The sequence below is a fragment of the Pezoporus flaviventris genome, unplaced genomic scaffold (assembly GCF_033815535.1).
Source record: "Pezoporus flaviventris isolate CSIRO_AGI_PZ_B2104156 unplaced genomic scaffold, CSIRO_AGI_Pfla_v1 ptg000018l, whole genome shotgun sequence".
NCBI lineage: Eukaryota > Metazoa > Chordata > Aves > Psittaciformes > Psittacidae > Pezoporus > Pezoporus flaviventris.
Window position 1 is genome coordinate 642,539 of NW_026892566.1, and position 12,548 is coordinate 655,086.

At 44.0% G+C, this 12,548-nt stretch overlaps 1 protein-coding gene across 4 annotated transcripts in view; it reads left to right on the plus strand.

The window, feature by feature from the left end:
- Window positions 1-12,548, plus strand: part of ABCA1 (ATP binding cassette subfamily A member 1) — a 97,359-nt gene that overhangs the window by 2,248 nt on the left and 82,563 nt on the right. The window contains exon 1 of one of the 4 annotated variants that reach the window (XM_061454999.1): window positions 10,384-10,525. The exons of the other annotated variants lie outside the window; for them this stretch is intronic. The gene's annotated coding sequence lies outside the window, so the exon portion shown is untranslated. Of the gene's footprint in view, window positions 1-10,383; window positions 10,526-12,548 lie in introns of those variants that run through there. 4 annotated transcript variants of the gene reach the window in all.

A 12,548-nucleotide genomic window follows, 5' to 3' on the forward strand; every position in this document is an offset into this window, starting at 1 on the left:
CTGATGCTATTGGTGTAAGCATAGATTTGGACCGGCACACCAAATTCAACTTCTACCATTACAGTGTAAATAAGAGTGGCTCCTGGTGAAATGCAGAATTACAGAAAATGAAATCCCAGGAGTTTTAAAAAAAAGGTAAGCAAAACTATTTTGGTCTTTGTCCAGGAGTAGCCTTTACTCTAGCATTCTATAAGCTGAACTGGCTTTGTGAGGGTAAAACGGTCTGCTGTGGTTCAAGTCACAAGCCTTAGTGACTGGGAGAAAGCAGCTAACCAGGTTCTGGGCTGGAGTGTTTTCAGGTTTTAGTCAAGTGTAATACACACAATTCATGAAGCAAGTCTCCTTGCCTTCATCTCTGCAAGCCTGTTTTCTCACCAGTGAGTTCACCTGGCAGAGTCAGACCCACAAAGACACAGCAGGAGGAGGATGGGTCTTGAGCTCATCCATCTGTGGCCATATGTGATCAGCTCTGCTAGTGTTTATTACATGCATTGCACCATGAAGGCAGAATATTTCTTGGGGTGTGGTTCCTTCAGAACTTTAATCCAGAGTAATTAAAGGTTGCTAGTGAGCTAGTAATGGACCTGCTTCATTTTCCCCTGACTGCCCGTTCTGTTCTCTCCTCATCCATCTCATTCTCTGTGCTGGCACTGGAGTTCACCAGCCCGTGGTGAATGACTGAGAGCAGACTCTTTTTGCTTGGTGATTGGTTTTTTTTTGGTGGTTTTTTTTTTTTTTTTTTTAGCATCCTGTATTTAGAGTCTTCTCATAGCTTTGCGAGCACTGGTGCCAGCACAAAGATGATGACAGGAGAAGAGCAGAAAGGGAACCAGACTACCACTTTGTTTAAGTAACTTCAGAGCAGGCACCCTTGGTGTTTATATAGATCTCCTCGGCTGGGCAACACACCAGATCTTGAAATAAGTCCAGAGGCCAATGCTGACCAAACACCACAGGGTTTCTATTAGGCTGGTTATTCTGGGTGACCCCTGCTGTGAGAGGGGCTAGAGTCAGGATCCACTGTTTAATAAGACATTTTATACATGTGACACATTGTCATCGTTTATCTGAGGCAGGTAGGGGCTCTACCCACTTTTCCAGGTCAGTGTTAGTAGAAATGCAGTCTCTGGATGAAGATCTGAACTTGAGTGCTTGAAAGTTTTCTGTGCAGTTAATGGGGATGTACCTCTGCAGTTTACTGGTACTAAGAGTATAGATTAAGAACACCGTGGCGAGACTCCACTTGCAGTGTACAAAAGATGATTGCCACAAAAACGTTGAAATATTTCATGTTCTGTAGGTACATTTCATGTATTTCTATTGGTCATGGAAAAGTCACACAGAGCAGCTCAGATGAATTAATGTGATGTGAACTACTAACTGAAGCACCCTGTTCTCTATTTTTCTTTTTTTTTTTGTCTAATTTTCTAAAATGTGTGGCAGAAAAGCTAGTCTTGTCTTTTTTAGTGTTTGTCACTGGGGGGGGGGAAAGCATGTGAGCTTGCCTCAAGGACTGAGAGGGAGACAGTGTAGGATGGAAAACTGTTGATGCAGCTTTCCTGACACAACAGGCTAACACTGTAGGAAAAACGGGAGCATTCAGACCTTTATTCACTGTGTTATTAGTGAAAAAGCTTGATCATAGATAGTAAGAATGCACATCAGTCTGAATGTCGTACATATCCACACACAAGCTAACCTTTTTCCTCTTGTGTTATTTTCTGGAGGAGTGTTGCTTAGCAGAACTCTAATTAGAGTCTAATATGATGAGATGGGTTTGTGTTATGCTAACTTTGTTAGGGAACAATTGCTATTAAGACAGAAAACGGAGAATGGAAGAGCCTTTCCAAGGCTGTTCTGGTTTGGGCTAGATAACAAGGTCATTCTCTGGGAAAAGAACAAACAAAGTCAGAGATCGGCAGAGATCACAGAACACACAGTTCATAGATCGCTCTGGAGATGTGGTTTCCTTTTTAGCAAATAACAGGCAGGGCTGTGCGGAAGATAGAGGTGACCAAAACCTGTTGCCATCCTACTTGCTTGGCTCCCTGGAACAATGTGCAGCTTTACTTCCACATTTCCAAGTGAATGCTTGTTACCAGGAGCAGGCAAGCGCACCGTGCAACTAATACTCATTAGCGTTCTTGATTTAGCTTAGTAAATGCTCAAATTGAGCCATGTGGACACTCTCAGGGCAGCGGTGGTGGTGATGTAGGTGAAAAGAGCAGGGCTAGGAAGCAGGAGAACCTGGTTCCCAGCACCTGTGCCCATCTTCTTAAAGGCTTGCCCTTCTTTCCTCTTACGTGCTTTCAACACGGTTGTAGCAATGACATGACAAAAGATTGTCCTTTTCACAAATAGGAGTGAAAGTGTGCTTTTTCTCACCTGTGGCAGGTAACGCATCTTTTTAAAGACACTGTTGCTAGTGTCAGCAACCTGGGCTTAAGTCCCAGGTTTTCAGATGTAGTGTCTGTTTTTCCAGTGATGATTTTTTTTTTTTTTCCTTCAAAAGAAACAAACGAATTATGATGTATTCTTTGTCTGAGAGCTGTATTCATGGGGAATATACTGCTATTCCAGGGATCTATTGATGGCTTTTTTCCTCTTTCCCATATTGTAACTATGCTCCCGTAACAAGAGTCTGCCTATGGCTGCTATAAAAGCAGAATTAGGAACAAATTTGAATGGATTAATAAATTCTGAATCCTCAACCGAAAAACAAAACAGCACCAATTTTTTTTTCTGAGCACAGACACACAGGCATTTCATTCTGGTAGTGGTACAGGAGTCCAAGTTCAAAACCTACTCCTCCCCTAAATGAAACATTCGTATTTAATAAACTAAATTGATCCTGCATTTTGCATTTTTGTTTTACTAATAGGCAGTGTGGTTCTTATCTAATTTCTTTGTTTAAAAGTATTTTAGACATTTTAATTATTCTTTACTCTATTAAACCAGAGCAGTAACTCATACTGCTTTGCTTCCCAGCTTTCTCAAACCTGTATTTAAGTATTCATCACTAAGAGTTTTCCTACTGTCTCTGGAGAGATCTGGACTTGCTTCCTTCTTTTAGTAAACTGATACCATCACCTGTACACAATCTGTTTTCAGATTTTTTTTAGATCATATTTTTGGCATGTTATTTTGCTGTTCTCCTGATTGCCATGTCTTCCAGACCTTAATTCTTAGTTCTTGTGACCTGCTTTTAATTTTCCACACTACTACCTCTATCTTCCCAAATGTATTTATACATAAAAGCAGACATAATTACAGTCAATTTGGTTGTCTGTGGGAGTAGGCTTTCGCTCTTTTGGAACTTTCTCAGCATCATTAAGGATAGCCTAACCTCAATAAAAAGAATAAATAAGTTGTTTGGATCCTGTAGCTACTAAAAGCTTGCAGAACTTTTGTTCACAATTCTGTCATGCAAGCTTACTGCTGTTCCTTTCGGTATTTCATGCCACTTCTGTGCTTACCTGAAGCTTTTTCTGTTCTGAGCCATTTGCTTGAAATTTGGTAGGCAGCAGCTCTTCGCCTGTGCTTGGTTCCTTGAAACTATTAGAGCAAACATATGGAGCTCTGTCCTGAATCTTTCTGCATAATGAGATGTAGCTTAGGACATGAATAAATTCTGCCATCTTTCTCTTAGATCTATCTGTGCATGATGTTAAAATAGCTGTACGTTAGCCTGCTTTGCAAGTCTAACTGTTGGGCTGAGCCGATGGGTTGTAGCTTCAGCAGCAGTGGGGGTATGGGTTATACAGCTGGAGTTACAGAATATAAAGTGTGTGGAACAACTGCTCCCTCTGTGGATCAGGCAAAAAAGGGAAGATTGGCACACACTTTCTGGCACTGCTCCATGCTAGCTGCCCTGTGCCACAGCAGGCACCCGGGCTTCCTTATCATGTGTGCCAATTATTTTCATATTCTTTTATGAATAACCATAGAGATAAGTGGTTATTGAACTCTGTATCGGTTGCCAAGATGGAGCAGAAATCCATTCTTCTCCATAGCTGACACTTAACTGCTTTCAAAAGTACTTAGACATCTGTTTATCGCTTCAGTGAATTACTGACTTCCAAATCCATACAGTTAGATGGTAGCCATGTGGGAGCCAAGGTCTTGTTGTAGGCTTTAAAGGATCAGACTCTGCTCAGGCTGACAGTGGATGCTAAATACTGCCTTTGCCAGTTTATTGCTTTTTTTTCCAGCAATGTCATTTTCTTTCATCGTGCTAAGGGCTTTTTCTTGGCTAATGTTTTTCTGTGTAGTTTAGGGATATTTTCATTTCATCTGCTGTTACTTATATCTATGCATCAAATATCAGTGTGGTTGTGTAGGTATCAAGCTTAACAGTCAGCTTCTTCTTTATGCCAGTGAATCTCAAAGGCAACACTGGGATATTTTCAACAGTATAAGCCATGTTGTATTCTGCTCTGCTTGTGAATGTACATGCTGGTTTATGGCATGATGGTCCCAAATAGCAAAGATTAAAAGGAAACTAACAGTAAAGGTTCTTTTGATGTTACAGGGCAGACATACACCTCAAACAGCAGTTTAATCTTGTACTGTGTGCAGTTTGTGTCCATGTCTTCTCCCAAAATAAAGACCAAGTTACAAAACCAAGATAAAAACTCTGTCTGGGGACAGGTGAGCAGTCCACAGAGAGTTTGTGGGTCAGGGTTAAAGGGAATATAGCTATGGGAGACATTACTGTGGGGATCTGTTACAGACCAGCCGATCAAGGAGAACCTGCAGATGAAGCACTCCATAGACAGATAGGAAAAGCCTCACGCTCGCAGGCCCTTGTTCTCATGGGTGACTTCAACCACCCTGATGTCTGTCAGAAGGACGGTACGGCCCAGCACAAGCAATCCAGGAGGTTCCTCGATTGTGTAGAAGACAACTTCCTTCTGCAAGTAACAGAGGAGCCGACAAGGAGAGGTGCCATGCTTGACCTCATGCTCACCAACAGGGAAGGGCTCGTTGGAAATGTGACTCTCCAGGGCAGTCTTGGATGCAGTGATCATGAGATGCTTGAATTTGAGATCCTCAGGACAGTGAGAAGAGCGTGCAGCAAGCTCACTGCCCTGGACTTCAAAAGAGCAGACTTTGGCCTCTTCAGGAACCTGCTTAGGAAGGTTCCATGGGATACAGCCCTAGAGGGCAGAGGGGCCCAAGACTCTTGGTTGATATTCAGGATCACCTGCTACAAGCTCAGGAGTGTTGCATCCCAACTAGAAGGAAGTGCAGCAGGAGGGCCAGGAGACCTGGATGGATAAGGAGCTCCTGAGGAAAATTCAGTTGAAAAAAGAGGCTTATAATAAGTAGGAAGCAAGGACAGGTGGCATGGGAAGAGTGCAGGGATGTTGTCCGGGGAGCTAGGGACCAGGTTAGGAAAGCTAAGGCTCAGTTAGAATTAAACTTCGCTAGAGGTATTAAAGATAACAGGAAGGGATTCTACAGGTACATAGCAAATAAAAAACAGACTAGGGAGAATGTAGGCCCCCTCAGGAAGCTCTCAGGAGAACTGGCTACACAGGATTTGGAGAAGGCTGAGGTTCTGAGTGACTTCTTTGCCTCTGTCTTCACTGGCAAAGGCTCTGACCAAACCACGCAAGTCTTGGAAGGCAGACACAGGGACTGTGAGAATGAAGACCTTGGGCCCACTGTTGGAGAGGAACTAGTTTGGGAGCATCTTAAAAATCTGAACATGCACAAGTCCATGGGTCCTGATGAGATCCATCCGTGGGTCCTGAAGGAGCTGGCAAATGAAGTTGTGAAGCCACTGGCCATCATATTTGAGAAATCATGGCAGTCAGGTGAAGTTCCTGACGACTGGAAAAAGGGAAATATAACCCCCATTTTCAAGAAGGGGAAAATGGATGACCCAGGGAATTACAGACCAGTCAGTCTCACCTCTGTGCCTGGCAAAATCTTGGAGCAGATTCTCCTGGAAGGCATGCTAAGGCACATGAAAATCAACAAGGTGCTTGGTGACAGCCAGCATGGCTTCACTAAGGGGAAATCCTGCCTGACCAATCTGATGGCCTTCTATGATGGGGCTACAGAACTGATGGACAGGGGTAGAGCAGTTGATGTCATCTACCTGGACTTGTGCAGAGCGTTCAACACTGTCCTGCACGACATCCTTGTCTCTCAATTGGAGAGACATCAATTTGATGGATGGACCACTCGGTGGATAAAGAACTGTCTGGATGGCCGCACACAAAGAGTTGTGGTCAATGGCTCAGTGTCTGGCTGGAGACCAGTAATGAGTGGTGTCCCTCAGGGATCGCTGTTGGGACCGGTCTTGTTCAACATCTTTGACATGGACAGTGGGATTGAGTGCGCCCTCAGCAAGTTTGCTGATGACACCAAGCTGTGTGGTTCAGTTGATACCCTGGAGGGAAGGAATGCCATCCAGAGGGACCTTGACACGCTTGTGAGGTGGGCTGATGCCAACCTCATGAAGTTTAACCATGACAAGTGCAGGGTCCTACCCCTGGGTTGAAGCAATCCCAGCCCCAGCTACAGGTTGGGCAGAGAAAAGATTCAAAGCAGCCCTGTGGAGAAGGACTTGGGGATGTTGGTTGATGAGAAAATGAACATGAGCCAACTTCAGTGTGCACTCACAGCCCAGAAAGCCAACTGTATCCTGGTGGGCTGCATCAAAAGGAGCGTGACCAGCAGGTCAAAGGAGGTGATCCTGCCCTCTTCTCTGCTCTTGTTAGACCTCACTTGGTGTATTGTGTGCAGTTCTGGTGTCCTCAACATAAAAAGGACATGGAACTGTTGGAACAAGTCCGGAGAAGGGCCACGAGGATGATCAGGGGACTGGAGCACCTCCTGTATGAAGACAGGCTGAGGAAGTTGGGGCTGTTCAGCCTGGAGAAGAGAAGGCTGCGTGGAGACCTCCTAGCAGCCTTCCAGTATCTGAAGGGGGCCTATAGGGATGCTGGGGAGGGACTCTTCATTAGGGACTCTAGTGATAGGACAAGAGGTAACGGGTTCAAACTGAAACAGGGGAAGTTTAGATTGGATATAAGGAGGAAATTCTTTCCTGTAAGGGTGGTGAGGCACTGGAATGGGTTGCCCAGGGAGGTTGTGAATGCTCCATCCCTGGCAGTGTCCAAGACCAGGTTGGACAACGCCTGGGCGATACGATTTAGCGTAAGGTGTCCCTGCCCACGGCAGGGGGGTTGGAACTACGTGATCTTAAGGTCCTTTCCAACCCTAATTATTCTATGATTCTATGTGTAAGACACTCCTTTCCAAAATATCCTAATGGAGGTGATGGCCAACCTGCAAGGCTTGGTAACTTTGCTCAATAGAAGATACAAGCACACCATTGATGCTCCCTGTACTGTGCAGTAGGATCGTGGAGCACCTCTCAGCGTTAAACTTTGTTAAACCATATCTGTGGCTGCTTTGTCTGAAGTGATCCAATGACCAGGATGTGCTATGGAAAGGTTGTGGTGCAAAGTGTTTCTGTCTGACCACCATCTGAGCTCATGGCTTTCTTTTCCTAGAAGTTGATGAGGCTGATGACTTTCATGGGGAAGCGCTGTCTTCCTTCTCCTACTTGAACCTGCTGCCAAGCAGAAAAGTACCTTTTCCAATGTGAAATACTTCACTGTTTTTCCTAGTTGCAAAGATAATGTCCTTAAGTGGGATGCGTCATCAGCTGGAAAAAGAGGCTGAGGCTGTGTAACAGAGCCTTTTGCAGACTCGGTACTGATGATACTGTAGTTGCTCAGAGATCAAAGCTTAATGGCATGAATTGAGCTCAAATGTCGCAATTATTATTTTAGCAGGATGTTCTGTTATTTCGAGATTCCACTAGAGAAAAGCTCATTCTTTGAGAGCTAAAAAAAAGAAATATCTGCCAATATGGACTATGGATTTTTGGACATTGGCCGTGACAAAGCAAATTACCTTGTGTGTTTGCTTTTGCTAAAGAATGGACTAGGATTTGGCTTTTTTTGTAGGGGTAAAAAAGGGGACATTCGGTATGATGTTGAAAGTTTAAATGCTTCATGTATTTTGCAATCTTCCAGTAGAAGCTGTTAGTTGTTTTTTTTTGTTAAAATAGAGGACTGTATTTCATATTGAGTGTTATATTTGACATTTAAGAAATTGCTCTTCCCTAAGTCCGTACCACAGTCTCTTTCACGTGTTTCTTCGGGTCAGTCCAGCTGTGGTGCATGCAAGCTTGACGTCTTCTGTTGTACTGAAGCTGTGCTTGTTTTCACTAGTGAGCCTTTAAAGCATGCTACAAGTAACAAGAACCAGTTGTTGTGGTCATTCTGGTAGGCAGGCATTGCTCCTCTGTGACCTGGGACAGGTTTTGAAAACAGCTGGGCATGTTGTGACACAAAGGAAGCTTATAAAAGGCCAAGCCATGTGTCAGAATGTGGCTGCATGTAAATGTCTAAGGAGGCAGTGAAGACCTTGGAAAACAGTTCGATTCGTGTTGCTGAGTACTTTGTAAGCTAGTTCTTGACTCTCTGAGAGACTGTCCCCTATAGTCGAACCCTGACTGGTAGGGAAGGGCCCACCTGTGGCTCAGAAATACATCTTGGGAGTTCAGCTCTTACAGAAGAGGAAAAATTGTTACTCTGAAGAAGGATTTCAGGGCTTACTATGTTACTTCTGGGCCAGGTCTTTCAAAATCATCATCTGCTCAGCTGTTCATAGCAGAGCATTCAGAAGGGTGCAGCACATAATACACTGACTTTTGAAAAATACATATGCACAGTCCTAGTGCCAAAGCTAAATACCTTTAGAAATCCCTTACCTTTTTGCCTAATTAGTTGGGAAGCCAGCCTCAAACGTAACACTGTATTCACTCCAGCTCTTGTCGTAGCAAGATTCAGGCTCCCTTCCCTGTGTAGCAGTTAGTACAGCAGACAGAACCTAGTATAGGGTTATGTCAATAGCTGTCTTAATAGCAGCAGGTAAAGCGGGCTGTGAATATGTATTTTATTGTCAGCCTGTGCTAAAACAGGTGGAATCCTTTTCCACTGGTTGTCTCTGTCTCCAGTCTTTTGTGAGGTTGGGAACTTTAGAAAACACCTATTCGGTGTTCTGTAGCTGTGTGCCTGCTGCCTTAAGGATTCTGTGGGTGACTGAGATGCTATGTGTCTCCGTTTCATCTGGATCAGAGGTGGCAGGCTGATAGATTCCATGAGACTGTTTCATTGCTTCCTGATGTTTTGGCACTATCCTTTAGTATCAGTTTTGCAAAATTTGACATGCTCCTCAAAGAGGTAAAAGGAGTTAAGCTAGTGCTGGATTAGCGTGAAGGAGGATCTTGAAGTACGTCTGTCATACTAATAGTTGTTATTTAGAGCGCAGGTGGATGGCCATGTTGAAAGCAATGTACTAGTTGCTTTCAGAATTGGTAAGCACTGGAGAAACGAGGCCAAAACCTGCTTACTACCTAACCTAAGGCCAGATAGTGTGTGTAAAGTGATGTAAACTAGTAGAGGATTGTCCTGGGTTCAGCAGTAGCCGTCATTTTTCTCCTCCTTGGTAGCTGGTGCAGTGCAGTGTTTTGACTTTTGGCTTGGGAGCAGAGTTGATAACAATGATGTTTTGGTTTGGCCAAGGACTTTGTGAGCCTCATGCTCTGCCAGGGAGGAGGGGAAGCCGGGAGGAAGCAGAGACAGGACACCTGACCCGAACTGACCAAAGAGGTATTCCATACCACAGCATGTCATGCCCAGGATGTAACTGAGAGTTACCCGGAAGGGCAGGGATTCTGCAGGGTTGGAGGAGGTATGGGTCAGTGCTTGGTTGGGTTGGGGGAGTCAAGTTATTGGTCGGCTGGTGGTGAGGTGTTGTATTCTCTTCCCTTGTTATTTCCTTTATCATTATTATTATTGGTGGTAGCAGTAGTGATTTGTGTTATACCTTAGTTACTAAACTGTTCTTATCTCAACCTGTGGGAGTTGCACTCTTTTCGATTCTCCTCTCCGTCCCTTCAGGAGTAGGGGGAGGGCAAGAAGGCGGGGGGGGAGTGAGTGAACGAGCCCTCTGCCTGGTTTTAAACCACAACAAGGATCTTGCCAAGAATTGCCACCCAAATACTGTTGCTTGTGGTCCTAATTAAATTGTTGCCTGCTGACACAGAAGCTCTCAAATTCCATTGTTAGCAACAAGAAGTCAATGTAACCCTTACGATGTGAGCTGGCTCATTTTTGAAGACGAAAGCATTTCTCACTGATTGACTTTTTAGATGGAATAGGAAACCTGATGTCTGATATTCATTTGGCAAATGAGAGAGAAATGTCTTCTGTGGGGAGGTTATGAAAGACCTGCTTTTAGTGTCTGTGTGTCTCTACTGTTAACGATCCTATGTCCCAGGCAGCAGGTTCAAAGCTCACACCTCCACTGCTGATCCTGCATTGCTTGTGATTGCTACAGAGTTTAACGGTGCTTAAACCAGGAGACTGAAGTGTGGGGTCTGGTGGCAGTATTCTCATCTCTGCTTTTGTTTTGCTTTGCTTTGTGGCCACAGGTGAGTTGCTTGAGCTCTCTGCGCTGCTAATGCTTTTCATGACACCTTTTTGTAACAATTCAGGCTTTTCAGGTTAAACAACCTCTTTAAAAGAGAAATACTGTTATTCTTATGAAATTATCATTGTTTGGGTGGCAGTTTTCCCTCTTTCCTAGACCTCTAGAAAATAAGTTTTTTCACTTCTTGAAAGTTTGAGACAGGAATACCAGATTTGCTTCTATGGGTTTTGCAAGCTCTGTGTGAGTTGTTTTGACCGCAGAATGAACATTACTTCTCATTCTTTGTGTATGATATGATATTATCTGCAACTAGGTTTCTAGCAGCAGGATAAAAAATTTCTTGCATTTGTCCACAGTTGCCTTTTGTCTAGGCCAATCTCAACAGAATTGCTTCCTCCTCAGTCTCATTTGAAGTTGCACAGATGAAGAGTGCTTTTTCCTTTCTAGGACTTGTGGAAGTTACGGTGAGGGTGCTCACCAAGTACCTGTGCCTTGAGACCTTATTAAGGCCTTGCAGAGTCGTAAGTTGTACAAAGTGGATGCAGTTGTGTAAGCCTCTTGGTTATAGCTGCTGTGCTGGAAGAAGCTAAATTCTGGTGCTCTCTGGAGAAGTGGCCAGCACACTAGACCTTAGTTTGGGAGATGTGGATTTAATTCTGGAATCTTGGTGTAATCTGTACTTCTGTTACCCAAATGCCCACTTAGGGCACTAGTCTCTGATGTGTTGTCTTGTTTGAGTCAAAATGTCAGTTCATGAGGTAGGCACTTCTGTCTTGCCTTGGGGTTCACAGCCCTCATGGGAACCTGCTCTCAGCTGATGGCAAAGGAGCACTGGGGGACTTTGGCCTTGGAGCTGGGCTTTGCAGAGTTTACATGGCTTATGATATTGCTTGCTCCACAAAATGCAGCCCAACAGTGTCTAAAGGAAATGAAATGTTAAGACATTTCTCATCATTTCCAAAGAGCACTGTATTTCTGCTGAAATCTGTTGTTTGTTCTTTTGTTGTCCCTTTCCTTACAAAAGTGGGTTTTGTTTGACTTGATACATATGTAGGCAAAAGCTGTTGCACTTAAGTAGATCACAGAATCATAGAATAGTTAGGGTTGGAAAGGACCTTAAGATCACAACGTTTTGTCTAAGGCAGAAAGTGTAAAGTACCATGTCTGATCATGGGAGAGGAACAGCACTGGCACTAGTAGCTCAAACCTGTGCTGTGTCCAGCAAATAATGTCTTTCTCCCCACCCTCCCATAAGGGTGTCCTCTCTAGATATTAAGCTGGTATTCTGCATGGCTGCATGGTCTGTAGAGCCACCAGTGGTGGTAGCCATTGTGATACAGAAAGTAATTCAAGAGAACACAGGCTGGTAACTGATTTCATGGATGCCACTGAACCTTCATCAACTAGTAGAAGCTTTTAACCCTGCTGACCAGGACTGGGTTTAAGCAATTGTGAAGACATAAAGGGTCTTCTTGCCAGAATCCTGAAATGTTCCAGTCTCATAAGGTTTGATAAGTTCGCCTTGTTCCCTCTCTAAATAGTGATTTCTTCTCTAGGGGAAAGGTGTTTTTTTTTTTTTGCCCCCAAAAGAAAGCAAACAGCTGCATTGTTTGCAGAAAGCTGCTTTTGAAGGCTGTTTTATGTTTACTTAGTACAGACACCAGGCATGGGGGTGGGGAATTGATTCTCTGCCACTTGAGCCTTTTTTCCCGCTTTAAATCAACAGCTGTAAAAATACATTGCTTTGTATCTATGATAAATTGGACCTGGAAACTCTTGGCATACCAGCTAATGGACTTTTCAACAGCCATTTTACTTCCAAGTAATGAGTAACTCTCATGTAGAAAGAAAGGGCTGGTCAAAGCATGTGTTTCATTGTCAGTGCTCTCAAAGGTTGCCTTTTAGCCTAGCTTTCTCTTAGGAGTAATTTTCTGAATTGTAGGTCTGGAGGCTGTGCAGGGTTTCTGCAGCGGGGGGGGAAGCGTCGCCTGTAGTGAAGCTTCTGCAAAGGCAGACCATGGGAC